Source organism: Plutella xylostella, chromosome 9 (assembly GCF_932276165.1).
Source record: "Plutella xylostella chromosome 9, ilPluXylo3.1, whole genome shotgun sequence".
In the NCBI taxonomy this organism is placed as follows: Eukaryota; Metazoa; Arthropoda; class Insecta; order Lepidoptera; family Plutellidae; genus Plutella; species Plutella xylostella.
The window spans coordinates 8,126,604-8,144,545 of record NC_063989.1 but is presented as its reverse complement, the minus strand read 5'-3'; the positions used below and the strand labels follow the sequence as shown (position 1 = coordinate 8,144,545).

The following is a 17,942-nucleotide window of genomic DNA, read 5'->3' as shown; positions in this document are numbered from 1 at the left end:
TTTACTGCCCCCATATCCGTTTCGTTGCGTAAATACACTTAATGACCGACATTTCGTATGTACGCTTTTATTGTGAAGTTTTTATTATCAAGAAAATCATTTGTTTAGTCTACGTACGGTTATTGCCGCGCAGTACGTTTCGGGGTTTATTAGGGGTACTTTATTACCCCTTTATATGCAGTCTTTTAATGCTACAACAACGCGTTTCGACTTTAGAACGTCGTATAGCCGGATGATGGTAATTAAATTTGATTTTAATCTGCGAATATGATTACACGTTCCGTTATGAAGTTGGATACTAAAAGCCTTTTTAATTCTACAGATTGGTTGAATCACGAATAGCGATCTTTAATTATTTTATTTATCGTCTCGATAAGGTTTTTATATCTGACATAAAAGGTGTTACCGCTGAAGCAATTAGATACATCCCAATACCGTTTACGACTGCTCGCGTGCAATGCCGTAATTTACGTCTCGGAATTCCCAGCCAACTCTTAAATTAAAATATTCGTACAAAAAGTCAACATGGTAATCTTTCTTGGTCATAAAACAGCGCCGGAGCACTATAATAATTTCGGAACAGTCTATTAAGTGAATCTTTATGATAATGGCGGAACAGAAGTCTTGGCCACGGAGGAATGGCCTGTTATTTTGATACATTTTCATATTTAAACAATTCAGATGGTAATAGACGCGTCGGGTGAAACCCTTTGGTAATATAAATGGTTGTATTATTATTTATTTATGGGCTTCCTTCCTTGGGGCCGGGGGCTGTGCAGCATATTTCATTGAGCGAAAAAATGCTTCGAAGTCGTGAGTTTATACCGAGGCAGATCCGGTTTGAGTACCTGAAACGACTGGGTATAAGCTTGTTGCGGCAATAATAAAGATTTATACGACATTCAGCGGTAGCGTGTTTTGTTCTCCACTACGAGGCGATTCGCTTTCTGCAAGATCAATAGCTCTCTTTATTGTGTACGGTGAAATATCGTTCCCGATCGTTCTTGTGGCCTCAGCTTTATGTTCTGTGTTCGATTCCTTATTATCGAATGTTACATCTTTACTCACTTTTTCAGATTTATTGTCCTTTGTCTTCTCAAACAATAATAACTCAACTCTTAACTCCTTTACTTCTACAAGCTAACATTCAAAATAATGTTCTATTATACATTCTTTCATCGTGAGATTGATAATTATGTCTAAAAACTTACATTCTAGTAAGTATATTAATAAATTTAAGTTGTTTAAACGTTAAGTAAGGCTAATATTCACATTATTCATAATACATAACATGCAAACCAAAAAAACGTAATTACAGTGTCAGATAAACATTTCCAAGACACTTCTGCTTTTATCACACCACGAGAGTCACAATAATTTATTCAACTCATAGCAAACAATGTCTCATTTTGACATTCCCACCGCGACGGAATACGAATAACTCAGCGACGTTATGTGTAATTTTTTCAAGTAATCTCATTACCGCGTCTGCGCCCAGCGATTATGTAGTTGATTTATTACCGGCGCAATTCGCATCGCAAGTATACTACGCTATATCTTTTTACACGTACTCAATGATTATCGGCCGTATCGTGTCGGTCTTAATGATAGTCATTTCATGAGTCGTCGAGCTTGCTATCGCGGACGTTTCATTAAACTACTTTACATATATTACTTCAACGAATGTGTGTAATTATGTTAATGCCTCGACAGCAGTTAAGACCCTGTTTGCAATATCGTCGAAGACATCCACGGCCTTTAATGGATTGTTTACTGTTTCCGCCGAACACTTTAGATATTCATTAGACCTGACATTAGAAGCTATTGTTCTTTTCAGGAATTTTGGCTTCAAGGCGTCGAGTATGCGTGTGTGGGAACGAGGCTCAGGGCCTGTGTGCGTGCGGCAGATAGATAATATCGTACATAAAACTAAACGGCGCGCCGCGAAATTTATGAATCGACTCGAGAGCTGCCTTCCACACAAAAGTTGTTTATTGCCGCTTTCTGTAGGGCTGCTAGTACCTATATTTCATTCGAGCGTTTTAAATACGATATTATATCTTATGAAAAAAGGCTCCCGTTGTGTGCATAATTTAATATCTATTTTAACTATACACGCTGTAGCTATAAATGTAAGCAATGGCAACGTATTGAAATAAGGTGGCTAAGAGTAGTTAAAGCTCATGATTTCAGGAAGTTTATCAGGCATTTACCGTGAGATTATTTAAGAACATCTTAAATTTTTGCCATTATTAGGGAAAGTAAGAGTTTATTAGTTAATGTAAATAAAACCATGACTTTTAGTAGATGATATTATGATGATATATGACTTTGTTGGTTGAAAATGTGGCTATCAATCATAATGTAAACAATATTAATGATATCTGTCCTGCGTTAGGCTTAGAATCAATCATCGCAGTGAATTTTATGAAGTCATGTTGAACTCTGAACGGAGTCATGTTGTGTTGGATTAATGAATGAATGTTGATACGTCATTTGTGTCAGCCAGTCAATCGAATGTGATATGCTTTCACGTTATTTATGTTTTGTTATTGCTATTGTTACGGTTACAATAAACTCTATCTATACTAACAGAATAATATCGGTTCTACAAAGTCTGATTGATTGTTAGTACCTAAGTGTGATATATGAATTTTATATAAGTACACCAACCTAATTTATGAAGTAGGCCTGCACTAATCTCGTAATAATCACGTCCACATCAACTTGCAATAAAATTATTAGCATGCAATGCATGCATAATAGAAAAGAAGTGTTAACATTGTGTTCACTGGGATAAACATGTTGCAATAGTTTAGTTTGTACCTTGTTAAACTTACACACTGTCAATGATGTGTGCTTGTGTGACTGTATGCGTGGTTTGTTTGTTTTACAAGGTATAAAAGAGTATAATTATAGTTAGCTATAGCTAACTAATGAAGCTAATTGCACATAAGTTAATGTGATTTATTGGTAATAGGCAATTTATTGGAAATTTTTATTTCCTAGTTTGTATATAGGTACCTACATATCGTTTATTAGAGGTATGATAATTTAGTATTTTATACCTTCTTATTTCTCAAGACATTAATCATGCAATGTCTTTAATTAGGTCTTAAATAATAAATTAAAGTGATTATCACCTGATTTCTGAGCATGATTAGATAAGTAGATAATTATTTAAGTAGTAAATACATCATTAGGTCCGTCTAAAGAATTATATATTATCTTCTTATTATCTTTCAAATTAATCAGGTCGTGATTGATATCTCTTCGTTTGAAAGTATTACCTACCTATCTCTCAGAAATTTATTTTGAAATCAAGAAAATAGTTTTTATTTTTTATACAAATGAGTTAAAGTTATACTTTATTACATTGTTCTGGTCACCGTTGAACAGATCATAAGCCTTTGTAATAAGTATAATACCTAGGTCCAGTAGGTCCTACTAGTCTAGGTATAGGTAATAGGTAGGTATACAACAAACAAACCCATAAATTCATATTCACGCGAGTCTGAGACAACCCTAGCGAGGCTGGCGGTGGAACATTAATACAACTTGAAATATAGCCCACTAAAGACTATATAACCTTAAATTTACAATTCATAAAACAGAATGATATATGCCGAGGTAGATTGCGTTTGCTGCGACGTTTACACACTCGTAGCGGCTTTATAACTGGAACCGGCTTTATTGACAGCTTGTCTGATTGTGGCAGCTCAAGGGTTAAAACTTAGTTTTTAATGCAGTTCCATTTATGTATAGGTAAATAGGTTAATACTTTTATTCAATTCATACTAGTTTACATTTCAATAATTTATCGATTCACAAAATAAACATCACATGTCCTCATGAAAATTGAAAATATTTATCGTTATCGGTAAAAGGTTGCTAAGATGTTAATAATAAGACGACCTCAGAAAAGTACCTAACTCAAATGAGGAATGTAGAGGAATGAGTGTTGTGTTGATCTCGGACCGATAATGAAAGACAAGACTTCTTGCAATTTTATTCTAGGTATCTATAACTATACCTACACTCACGAGCAAAGAAAAAGTTCCACTAATCAAATGTCGAAACCAAATTACCCCAATGTTTTGAAACATTTAATTTAGAATTTGATAAAAATATTTACGCTTTTAGTCGGTAATATTAGCTGTTAATGTACTTCAATATTGCAGACGGAGCAGCAACATTAAGACAGTTTTTTTTAGTTTAGGGGTGCTTTTCTCACTGGAACTTTTTCATTGCTCACAGAGTATTTAGACTGCCAATGTAGATACCGGCTTTGCAGATATCTAAACAAACATCCAATCTTTCAGATGAATATGAGTGTTTTATCATTACCGTGGCGCGTACCGCGTTCGTTCCGTGGCACCCGTCAGACCACATGAGCGATGGCGTCTCCGCCGTCAGCGTCTGATTTATTACTTCCACTCCTGACACGCTCTAATTTACACTTTAAATACTCTCCTTTTTTAATGAAAACATTTTGTTTAATGTATATGCGTTTCTTGGTAATTAGCCAGCGGATTGAAACGTTAATGGCAATGGAAATTGGGGGGAGCGTTTAAAGTTCGTAACTGTTGATTGATGTAACTTAATGCCGTTTCAAAATATTGTGTCTTCGGTGGTAGAGGAAATTGGCCAAGGTAAAGCTAATTATATAATCACTATATATTATGTAATTTCGTAAAATATGTTGTCTCTTGTTACGTCGAATACCAAAGAAAATAAGTAGAGATTGAAGTATCCAAAGCCTATGTTTTGACTATAACATCACCACGAAACTATGTTTACAATGGCCCCCATTTCTCCTCGATGTTGTATCAAAATAAAGGCGTCAGCGTATTAACAAAACAAATGACTACCACACCCCGGCGCTCTCCACACATCCTCGCTGTTATGAGTATCGTCAAGCCCATTCTTTGCCGTCATATCTCTTCCCGTGACCGCTTGCCAGCCGGCGTGAGTGATGGCGTGCCGACTCGACGTTAGCACCTGATTTATTACTTCCGAGTACCTTGTCACCCCCCTCTCCCCTATTGGTTAGGGAAGGGGGTGAGTGGCTGTACCGCTAGACAACGTATGGAGTTAGGAAAATTCTGGTTGCGGCATAAAATTGCTGGCACTTGTATTCTCTGACGCAGGATGTTTATGATTTAAAGAGTTGTTCTTGAACATTTTCGCCAAAAGGGATAAACGATATAAGTAATATTATTCATATTTTTATTCAAGTTGTTCCACGATCTCCTTTTTTATTTAATCTCGATTCCGCTATTCACTGATTTCGTACGTAGTTGAATGCAGGTACAATTGAATTATTTATATAAATTGATACAGAATCGGTTCTACCTTTTTTGGCATAAGATTTATTTGCCTAATCTCGTATTGCATAGTAACGTTTGGTCAAAGTCTCGTTACGCCGAAAATCGTATGGCATAAATCTCGTTTAGTAAAAAGCTATTTCGCATAACATTGTTTAGCCTAATAATGGTATGGCCAAATCTTGAATAGCCTAATAATGCTATGGCATAGGTTTATTAGGTTTATACAAAGTAGTAATATTCGTTTGGCTTTAACTTTGACGGAGCGTTTCCCTACATAGCGCAAACTGGTGCCTTGTATTGTTTCCGCTGTTTGGAAAACGCTCCGCTTTGGTTTTGATGAACATGTGCACCTTACACGCTCCTCCTCGCTTTGCTCGTCGTCGCACCTATTTTTTGGTTTCGATCTCATGGGGTTTGTAATAATTATATTGGTCGTTAACTTTCGATTTTTTGATCATACAATATCGTGATTTTCGGGATGTAGGAGAAAAATACCACAATTTGTACATTTACTACATACTTAATATATTATTTATTAAGATAACATTACGAGAAACAAGATTATACATAGGTATAGACGAACATAAATTTGAGCAAACGAAACTTAGGTGTTTAAAGATTGTGCCTAAAGAGTTTTAGACGAAACGAGCCTTATGCCACATAAGTCTTGGCAAAGTGATGGTTCGGCCAAAAAAGTTTAGACCTTACGAGTTATGCGAAATGAGTTTTGGTCAATAAAGATTATGCGAGATGAGCGGAACCCAGTCTCCCTATATAGGCTTTACAATTTTTGAATTACCTCTACCATATTTTCTTGTGGCCGTCTGTACAATGTACAACGTATGTATGTGGTTGAAGGATTAATCGCGATTCCTCATATTGCTTTACGACTTGTCTTTGTGAGGTACCTACCTAGGCTTCGGAGGTAGTTTCCTTCGTAATAAATCTACTCTAGAAAGGTTTATTGAAAGTTGCTGTTCCCAATATCTGCGCTTGCACATGGTGAATGTTGACGTAGGCTTAACTGATTATGAACCTTAGAAGTATAGAGAATAGATTCTTTGAATTAGGTCAAATTCGAAACAATCATTACCTTTATTTATGTGTACATACCTACTGTTCCACTATGTTCTTCAACATCCAATAAAATCATTACCAGCTGTTTGCCCTGTCTAAGGTACCTATTCGGTCTGTGACGATGATAAAGTAAACTGATGGCTGATGACTAAATGTTCTTGCATTCCTTGGAAGTTTCCAAATGGTGATTATTGGTATATACCTTATATTTATAGCGTAAGCATTCCGAGGATGCTATGGAGATGCAATGCTATTGGTCAAAAATTTAAAGTAGGTACCTGTAAAATCCGAAAAAATTCAAACATTCCTCACGATGGATTATAAAAGCAATGGTAACAATATAAATGATCTAGTATTACGATTGCATGATGAATAAGACAGTATGTTTGTTATCCATTATCTACAAGATTATGAAATGATACTTTCTTTTTTCTTGTGTTCACGCGCCTGAACTGTAACAAATTATACTAGAACAAATTAAAATATTTTAAATAGAACCGGAACTTGAAAACATGCACTAACTCACCCGTAATTGCCGACTCCATTTCATTATTTCAACGCAATAATTAAACAGAGCTCTTATTATACAAATTAGCATTCAACGTTAATAAATAAATTAACACTCATCCCCTAATTTGTGGATCACGCAACAAACGGAATGACCAATTTCGCAGAGTTGTTTTTTGTTCAAATAGCGTTTTTGGTGGGTTGTGTTAAGATTCAGAGTGTATGCATAGAAGGGTTGGTTGCGCTACGCAGTGGAATGAAGGCAGCATGACAGCTCGCGTCCCGTGCTCTGACAGGCGTGATGCGGCGCGCCGTGTGACAGGCAAAAGCTTGCGCGTCTGGGTGTTTCGGAAAATGTGTGAAGTTCATTTCTGTCAGTGACATGGACTGGGTGTGTCGTGGTTTTGATATGCGCTAGTCAAAAATATCTGTTGTATTCGGACGGATTTTGGAACGGCTAATGTAATGAGTGCTAGAATTATATATTTGTTTTGTTTGTTACTGTTGTTTTGTACGATGAATATTAGATAAATAAGTACATCAATTTTTTATGAGTACTTGATTGATATAAACAAAAATACCTCTGTCAATATCATTAACTTGTAAAATTAAACTAAAACGTGATCACGTTTTTTAAAGTCTTTCAAGACCCTTATTACGCAACCCTTTCTACAGAAAATATGAAACGGATGAAACAAGAAAACAGGCCGCAAGCAATCCAACATCGCTCACAAGGCCCAATTACATCCCACGTAATGTATTTACAAAGAATGCCAGCGTAATGGCGGCGGCTAGCAGCCGTCAGTTTGACAGTTCGGTGTGACAAGCGGCGTGACAGGCCGCGTGACACGCCGCGTGACAGATTGCGGCCGCGCGGCGACAACGTCGGAATTATGTCATATAATCCACCAGCCAATTTATATTTTTGAATAGTCTAGGTTTCTGAAGGCTTTGCAGTGTGGTGTAAATGAGGTAATTTAAAAGGTTAATCGACGTAGCTAGTGTGACGCTATTTTTGTGATATATGACATATGACTAAATGATTAGGGGATTCTTTTATTTTCGATTTTATGTACCTAGACTTTAGTATTTTTCCTTACCGTACTACCTAATTCATAATTTAAACTATTTAAGGTTCTTCCATAGTATAAGTGCTAACAAAACTATATTATTAGTTCTTCTATTTATAGGTAGATATTCAGTAAATTTATAGTAAAGAATATTTAAAATTAAAATATGTACTTATATTTTTAAACAAAATTATGTCACCGTTAAAAAGTTTTCATGTTAATCCGTTTCATTTATTCTTGCCAAACTTATACTTAAGCACTTCTGAAAAGTTGTTACAATGTCTCACTCGATTCATTAACATTACTCGTAACATAATAACATAACGGCAAGCAATCATAAGTTGCAAGTGGACTGCCTTTTATGATTCGAGTAGACGTTTTTAGTTTAACCGGTACCGCTTTACCCTTATCAAAGAAATGTCTTATTAATTGACAGGTTATACAGCCGGTATTGGACGACAGTCTGCACTTGAAATGAAATTAATTATACAATCAATCAAACGACAAGGCGAGGTCGGGGAGGTGTTGCTTTTCACGCGGCTAAATGCCAATCAACGTGCAAAATGTGCATTCAAGCGTCGCGCCGGCACTCACTTCGAAAATCTCCTCAGCATGTCACCGAAATTGCCGGATTTAACCTCTAACATGCAAAGCTTAGAGGTGGATATCGTGTGCACGCATACGAGCAGTTAGCACCCTGCCACGGTCACCGTTTCCTTTAGTGTTACAGCAAGATTCGCCACACTTTAATCGAATGGTCCGGCATAATTACTAAGTTCCCGGAGGAGGTGGGATACTTCTAGTGCTCCTAAAATACAGCGACAGGATTATTGCATTTTTATTGCTTTCATGTTATTTCACGGATATTTAAGTGAGAAAATTTACGAGACAGTCTTCTTATTTCACTTTCATATGCGTCAAGGTGTGAACGTATAGGTTCATTTTAAAAGCCAGAGAAGTATAAAAACCTACAACTGTCACAAGACATTTTCACCTTACATTTATAAACATTAAACAATTATCGTTACCATTAGAGTTGTTAAAGATCTGTAAATCAAGCTTTATAAAGAGCGTAAATGGCTATGAAGTGGTTCCAAGTTCCAACTGCATCGAGATCGAGTCGCAAGAAAGTGGAGTCGATGAATAATGGATGGTATTTGGATACTCTTTTCCGATCAAAAGAATCCGTCGGTGGTTTTTAAATTCTTTTAGTCAATGATTTGAAATTCAAAACTATTCAGAACGGTAAAAATCACAGGAACATTTTATACAAAACTTATATTTCATATTATAATATTATTTGTGTTAAAATATAAATAAAACTTTAATCTGTAAAATAACTAGCAGCTACCTACACATTGAGAACAAAGTCGTGCGATAAGCATGGAACTCACGCACCTCATTATAAACTGTTCCGATAGAATTAACTCGCGGTCTATTAAACCGAATAATTCCATTTGATACTCGGCTCAGGAATTAATCCATCACGGCGTGTAATCCGGCCAGTGTCATCGGGCCGGCGACCTGTCAAGCGATCTGTCAGATCCTGTCAAAATTATGACGCATGGGTGCGCCCGCCCGCCGCGGTGGCGGCAGATTTTAACAGAGCTTTTTTTAGTTTCGTGAAAAGCGTAATTTGATAGACGTGGATGCTTAGAGATTAATATCACTCGGTGTGTGCCCGCTTCATAGGGGCCGCCTGGTTTGCCGTTTTGATTACTTCATCGGATATCTTTGGTTCTAATGATTAATTGAATAAGACTTCCGAAAGGATATTTATAATTAAATACGTAGTAGTAGGTATGCCTATTTTGCCTGCATAGGAATCTTAAAAAATAAAATACTTAATACTAAAGTATGTAGATAATAATTAGTTAACCTAATCAACGTTAAAAACCCCCGAAAAACACTAAAAGTAGCATAACTTTTGCATTGCTTAGCCGATTTTCATAAAAAATACCGCACCTCTTATGAAGGTCTTAACAGTGATTCAGTGGCGTCATACTTATGTAATTATTACAAAAAAGCTATTATAATTATTATATATATAATTATAATTATGTATAGATATAGGTCTAACATGCTAGTAATAACACTACTGTTTTACAAAAGGCCCTTATATTAACGCCTAAGGCTACAGTCGTAATTTCTGCGAATAATATCTTCACTATCTTTTAGCAAGATTAATAGCATTAACGTTCGTTTTATTGCAGTAAACCTATCCTTTGTCTTGTCAGTGTAAAGAATGGTATCCTTAAAACATATTAGTACCTACAATTTATCAATGAGAAATATTAATCAATTAACTAACGATAATTTGGTCATACATACTAAACTAATTTGGAACAGTTGTTTTTAGTGTATATGTTCTTAGGTATGTTAGAAAAATATCTTTTGGCGCCCAAAGTTACCATTTTAGCAAACAAAATAAATATCTAGTGTAACAGTTTATTTTGAGGCTTGTAAATATATCTTGGAACGTTAACGTTTTTGTTACGGTATCTCGGTTTTGGCGTGGATTTAAATAAATAAGTACTAAAAATAATAATTTTGGTGAGGGTTGGAATTGTGCCTCTTTATTATAATCGGTTACACTATTGCTAACTACGCATAGAAACTTTCGACGATGTCAGTAGTGTCAAAATGTTACAAATTAATTACAACAGATAGGTACCTACATCAATGATTTGATTTTATACTCGTTAACATTTGAATAAGACTACGCCAGAACTGTGTCGAAACGGAGGCATCACTAATAATGTATGAATCGGCTTTTCATAAAGATGACTGTCTTCGTCTCTAGGCCAGAGCTATAGTGTATCGCAAAAGAAAGAAAAATTAATAAACTATGTACACACGGCAACTTCAAATGGTTGGCAGGGCACACTAATGTAGTGTATGTGTGCACACTAACGTTGTCTATGTGTGCATAAACGCAGAAATCGGTTTACACACCAGTAACAAACCACACACACACACACACAACAGCACAAACGAGTTTGCGCGTAGGCAAACGCCCGTATACCAGCTGTGACATAAGAATATCAACCGGTAGTGTTAGTGAAATAGTTATAAAATTGATGTGAAGCAAAATTTCACTGCCTGTGTCCATACACTTCGTAGCTCATTGGTAGAATGTTAGACTAATGAAATATAGGTCGTGAGTTCGAGTCCACGGATGGTTATTTTTATTTAACTTAATTCAAATTTTGCGTAAATTTAAATGCTGTTGAGTATAAAATTAATATATTTGAAACTGACCAATGACTACAAGCTGCATAGCTGTCGGCTATTTCTCTTCGCCAAAAATATATGATTCGTTCTTCATTTGAGAATTAAAACCATTCTACCCTCATACAATATGAATAAACGAAATTTGTTTTTAGTTTTAGTGACAATTCACCTCTGCGTCTGCAAAGTGATTCACTTTGTGATTTGCAAATTTAATTAATTACTCTTCGCAGTCACTATGGAAAGTTACTTAACCATGTTCAAAAAGGCGGAGATAATCGTATTTATATGAACAAAACATTACAATTAGTGAAATCGCAAGACGTTTAACGGTAAGTAACATAGAATTGCAAATATTTTATTTACTGTTAGAATATTTGTATTTGTATAAGCCAAGTATTTGTTTTTTTTTATGTTTGCAGAGGAGAACTGTTCAATTATGGGTTCTCCGATACGCAGATTCGAGACATGTAGACAATAGTCGTCTATACGGATACATCACTACGCCATCGAGAAATCGTAGCTGCACATAGCGTTGATCCGTTCTGCAGCACCCGTTCTACGGCCACAACACATAATCTATCCCTACTAACCGTACGGGTTCACTTGCGTGCTGCTGGGTTGCGGTGTCGGAGGCCGACGAAGAATATTGCTCTAACCGATCAGCATCGTCGAAACAGAGTGCGTTTTGCGACTGACTATTTTAAACTTTGATTGGTGCAACAATGTGGTGATATTTAGTGATGAAAAGTCCTTTAAGTCAGACAAGGATGGACATAAGATATTATGGCGAAAAAGTGGCGAAAATTATAGTTATTGGGGTTAGCTCACTAATTTTTATTTTTCCATTTGTATAAGATTTTAGTTTTTTTGTTAAATGCTTATTATTATTTACAATTATGGGTAAGCCAATGTGTTAATGATGTTATTGTTACTGAGGTTGGAATAAGTTATCTTATTTCTAGCTAATTAACATGTTGATTCATATAACTAATGACTTGCCTATTTACTTTAGTAAACCAGCCAGTCCATCCTTTTCTGATGTTTATTATGATTTAAAACTGCTAATTGAAAATTTTCCTTATTAATATAAACTACAACTATGTTTTAAAACGAAAAACAACAAAAACGTAACATCTTTAATGTTTATGTTACGGCAAGAATAAATTTGGTAATTTTAACACTTAATAACTTGTTTCATTTACTTTCTGTGTTGCTTTTATTCGTATAATATACTACAATACTATTATTAACCATCTTAAAAAATAAATTAAATCTATAAAAAAAAAACAAAAAAGGTATATTGTAAGTGCAGTGGGATTTGAACCACCAAACCGATTATTGTAAGTCTTGTATCATAGCAACTGAGCCATTCAATCTATTACAATGTCTTGCAAAATTTTGCTTCATATCATAAAAACAATGAATCATTGTCACTGGCACAACTACATGCTTACAATATCCGTGTGTGGGTTGCCCAGAACTAAATAATTACGTCGACGTCGCCGACACACACATACACTACCTACGTTAGTGTGCCCTGCCAACCATTTAACGTTGCCGTGTGTACAAAACCTATTCGCAACCGCAACCTACATTAAATTTATCCACAAACAATCGAACCTTTGAATGAATGAAATGAGTAATGAGTTCCTCACACAATTTGTCTTTAACTCCCTCACCTGCTTTCCTCAGCTTAAAACAATCAACATCTAATGGCGCACAATCTCAGCTTCATCCTCAGCCGTTTCATCTCCATTGTTATATCTGTTGGTGTAACTCGACAAAGAGGCTCGGTGGCTGCAATAAACGGCACTAATTACCCGCCATTAGAGCCTTCGCAGCCGACGAGAAGATGTATGGAGCCTTAACACCATTCGTCATGGCTTTGTTCGCGAGCTGGTTGGGGTTGCAAAAAAATTGGGAAAACGGATAGACGCTTTTAAGTAAAGAAAGTTTGAGAATCTACCTTAGTATTGGGATTTAGAAAATTGTTACTGTTTAGTTTAATGTTGGTGGAGTAAGTAAGTCAATGGCATTTTAATAAGTCGCAAAAAGCTGATTAGGTATTACATAGTTAGACATAAATGTTAATAAGTACCTAGTTTGTTTCTTAAAGTTCCCCTATCTTCAATTACAATAACACATATTTTGCCAAGTGTATCACACAATCCAACTTCAACGTCCACTGATTACAGCGGCGCGTCAATAAATCACGTCACACCGCAGAAGTTCATGAAAGTGCGATTCATTACCATCGATCAAGTATGACTGATCACCTTCATTTACTTGTACCATTCATTTCGTTCACTCGCTCATCCGTCTCGTTCATTTGTTCTCCAGCTTATTTGGCTTCACAATGCCTTCTATAGTGCCACAAACTTATCTGTTCCGGTGAGAGCGAACTAAATTGGTCCATACCTCATTACTTACTGTACTAATGAATTTCATATTGACATAGATTATATGGACCAATTTAGTTCGCTCTCACCGGAACAGATAAGTTTGTGGCACTATAACAATTTGTCTTCGCCTTTAAAACACACCTCTTTGTCTTTGAATAATTCTGCTCTGTAATAAATTCAAGCAGTCTTAACCGTAAAGTGGGTTCTGGGGTAATTCCCTTTGTTTATCAAAAATACTCTTCTAATTTTGTGGATTTGTATTTATTTTGTATTTAATAAAATTATGTATAATAAAAATCAGTTAGGTAAAAAATACCTAATGAAAACAAGCATTTTAAACAGATTAATCATAAAACCATTACTGGTAAAAACGAGTTCTGCCGTAAAAGTAAAATGTTTTCTTTATTTAGTGCCTTTCAAAAAAGCTCTCCATCAACAAGATGACTGTCAAAATTGCTTGCTTAGACACTAACACAGCAATAAAGGCTTGATTATTATTGAAACTGAATGGAATACGACTAGTAATGGATAAGATGATATTCGAGATCCGTTCGTTTGGACCCGGCGCCGCTGCATTTAAATACCAACATATGAATGTCGTTAAAGTAATTGAAAGTGAACTTTATGTCGATTCGTTTAAGGATGGTGATGGAGACTGCATTCAAATGGTAGAGAAGAAGCCGACAGACGTCAATCAGAGAATAAAAACCGGTAGCTGCCGAGTCAGATATCACGGACCAAAGAATGACGTGGAGTAGATCTAGTAGAACAATAGTTTTTGAACATCTGTAGGGGATGGGTATTACGAAATAATATACTAAACTGACATTATTAAAATGTTTTTTTTTTTATTATTTATTTTTTTGTAAAATTTAAACATCCTAATATTCTATAATTATATATTTTTTTAAATTAGGTAGGTATTACTTAAGAATTTCTTTCATGTTTTAATATTAGTTCAATTTGTATCCATCGTTGTGAAGTATTAAAACTATGTTATTAAATAGCAACTCTTTCGACTCCAGTAGCCATGACTCTTATTTTTATTCCTCATCAGCGGCACTTCTTGACAGTGAGCGGATTATACGTTACGTAGATCCGAAACAAAAAAGCATCAAATAAATTACGGCGAAGAGCAAACAAAAAACGGCTGCCACACCTCAACGATGGAATAACAATAACACAGATTCCCTTCTGTCTGGGCATAATGAAAATAATACAAAACAGTCGACAAAGGGCCCGCTAGAGATGAAATTTGACCGCTGTGTAAACAACCAAGAGGCAGAAATGTGGTAATATAAGGAAGGGGCGACTCTGCATCCTTTAGCCGAAACCTTTGTTGTGAAGATGGAAACCGGATCTGGAGCTGATAGAATTGACACTGCGGATAAAGGTTTGCTTGAACGATGCTAACGCTGACAATTGAGATTGTGTTGTAGCTTCGTCATAATTATGAACAACATACATTGTTAAGGTGCTTACATAATACGTGTTTGTGAAGACAGAGGTAGGCTGAGGACAAACCCGTGGGAAGGACTCTAAGAAAATGTACATAACATAAAACATCCCCTAGATGATTTTTGATACTATAAAAATAAATTATGTTTACCAAAGAAGAAAATTATTAAAATAATAGAATAACCTGAAATAGCGCTTGATCACATTGATACAAATCAATCGATATTCTGTTTTATATCTGGATCTAAAATCAAAACAAAGTTTACGTCCGCGTCCAAAAAAGCGACTCAGACACGCAAAAAATTGAGGGTTTTATACGGATTTTAACAATTTTCATTGCGGAATTATACAGTCTGCCCGTATCATGAATTTTATATGTATCTGTCAGGCCAGACATCATTTGTAAGAGCCTGCAACCTGATCCTAAGCGATATATGTCAATCGACGACAGTCACCGGAGTCGGCCCTCATGCAAATCGCATTTCAAATTTAAATCCTACTGCAGATGCAGCAGTGGGTACTTTACAACGCAGAAATGTAACATTCATGGAATATGCGATTGGGATCAAAATTGCATGACGGCAGTCGCAATTGCTGATTCAAAATAATATAGAGAAGATTTCCAATATACAGGATGGTACAAACAAATACCCTCGATAACCTGTAGGTACCCATGTCCTTAATCTTGCAGTTACTATTTTAATTTAAGATTAAGCAGGTAGGTAGTAGGTACTACTAGATACCTACCTTCTTAGTTCATGTTTTTTTTTCCATTGTGTCTTAATACATACCTGTACTTACTGCATTTCATATTATATAAAAGAGCATTTATATTTACTTCCCAAAATATTAAATAATTCATACTCTGTAAAAATAAAAATAAAAAATATTCCGATACCGGGAATCGAACCCGAGCCTCCTGGGTGAGAGCCAGGTATCCTAGCCACTAGACCATATCGGAGATACGTTAGCGTCGGTAAACTGCAATTAAATTGCGATTTCAAGCAGATGTTAACCCAAATTGTTAGCGTGCATGCTATTTCTATCACTGTGTGCTATTATTAAACGCTCATTAGATGGCCGAAGGAATCCAGGTCCAATTATACGTTATTTGATGCAACTAAAAAGGAATCCGATTTTTTTGATATAAAATTCAAAACAGTTCCATCCACTTATGTAAATATGCGACTTATTATATGGAAAGCAGTGTCATTAGCATGTCTCCGTTCGCCGACAATGCCGACATTCTTGGCCGACAAGCTTGTCGGCGTTGGCTGTCGATCAACGTCAATCGACAGACGTCCGTCGTTGGTTGCCGACGTCTGATAGACGACGTCTCCCGATGTTTATCCCTGCTGCGGACCTTTGTTTCTCCTTAAAAGGTGGTCGCAATGAATAAGCCTTTGTCGAAGAGAGACAATAGAGTTTTTTGATGCGACAGGTTTTGATGTGAGCGTAATTACCATAAAAATAATTGATCGGTAGAAGTAGAAACACAGGGGCGTTGGCACATGCTGTATAGTCTAGAGAGAACAATTCCGAAATCAATCCTGTATGAATTTGTACGCCAATACTTACAATCCTCCGTTGAAACACATCTTTAACCGTGAAACACGAGCTGTAACTGACAAATGCCACGTGCAACAGCGGAGCGGTGTTACGCGTTGATTGTGTTCGTGTTGTGTTGCGCTGATAAATAGGCTCGTATAAAGCATCTTGACATAGCAATATTTACAGCAGCGCTGGATGTGCCAGCGCGTCGGCCGCGGTGCTAGCGATGAGTGACAGCGAGATTTAGGTACTGGGGGGTTATCGCGAAGTCATAAAAAATAACATTTATCAAGTAATTATGTTTCATTCCACGGGGAAAGACATGTGATACAAACTAAACTACCTACCCCTATTCGAATATAATAAGGGTTCCGTCAGATGTCTTTCCCCGTGGAATGGGATATAGTGTCAAATTATATAAATACATTTTGAATCCCAAAATCATTGGAAAACAAGTTCGTGGTAGGTACACTGTCACATTAATACTGTTTCATATATTTTTGATGCAGCATAAAACAATAGCGAAAATGGCGTTGTGAGTAGGTACCTGTTATCCCAAAAGAGGCCCTAGAATGGAAACCCCAGGGATGTTCCATTGGAAGCGGTCCATAGTCAGTCAGGCCCAAGAGAAAGGGAAGTCGTGAACAGGGCTCAACTTGGTGGATGCCGACAAAGTAGGATGAAAGCGCCAGTTGTAAGCCAAAGACTCCTCGGAGGAGTAGCAGGAGTGAAGAAGAAGAAGAATAAAACAATACGAAGGTAAATAAATAATGTCAAAATATATTTATATGCAAATTATTATAGAGAAGATAAAATTTGTTGGTACATAGCTTACCTAGTGTACAAGTAAAAATTTATTTTAAATATAACTTTTGTTTGGTCCTTTGTAGGTACTGGATTGAACGGTTGCGTCGCTACACCACAATTCACGAGTTTCTTGTATTTGTGTAACAAGACCCCGCAGCGTCATTCAATTGTCGCGCAGGCTGATTGCGCTACAGAGGGAATTAGAAACGTGAGCCGCTGTTGCACCAATCTGACATCTTCAACAACAAGTTTTGTTCTTTGGACTAATACTAACTTCCTTAGTGCTGAAATGTAGAGTCGAATATAAAAAACAATATTTTGATGAAGCAGATTGCGTACTCTTACTATGCTATAAAGAATCCTGCACTCTCCTTTATAAAACAGTTGATCTCAAGATAATATGGCTAATTTGAAGGCATTAATAATTCAAGGAAATTTTAAATAGCTACTTAATTCGTATCCGATGTTTCTCAGAAGGCTTTAATAATACCTCAAGATACATAATC

At 36.2% G+C, this 17,942-nt stretch overlaps 1 non-coding gene across 1 annotated transcript; it reads right to left on the bottom strand.

Moving 5' to 3' along the window:
• Window positions 1-15,967: 15,967 nt before the first annotated feature.
• Trnae-cuc lies at window positions 15,968-16,039 on the bottom strand. Its single transcript has one exon. It is a non-coding gene; the product is annotated as a tRNA-Glu (tRNA).
• Between the last annotated feature and the right edge of the window lie 1,903 nt (window positions 16,040-17,942).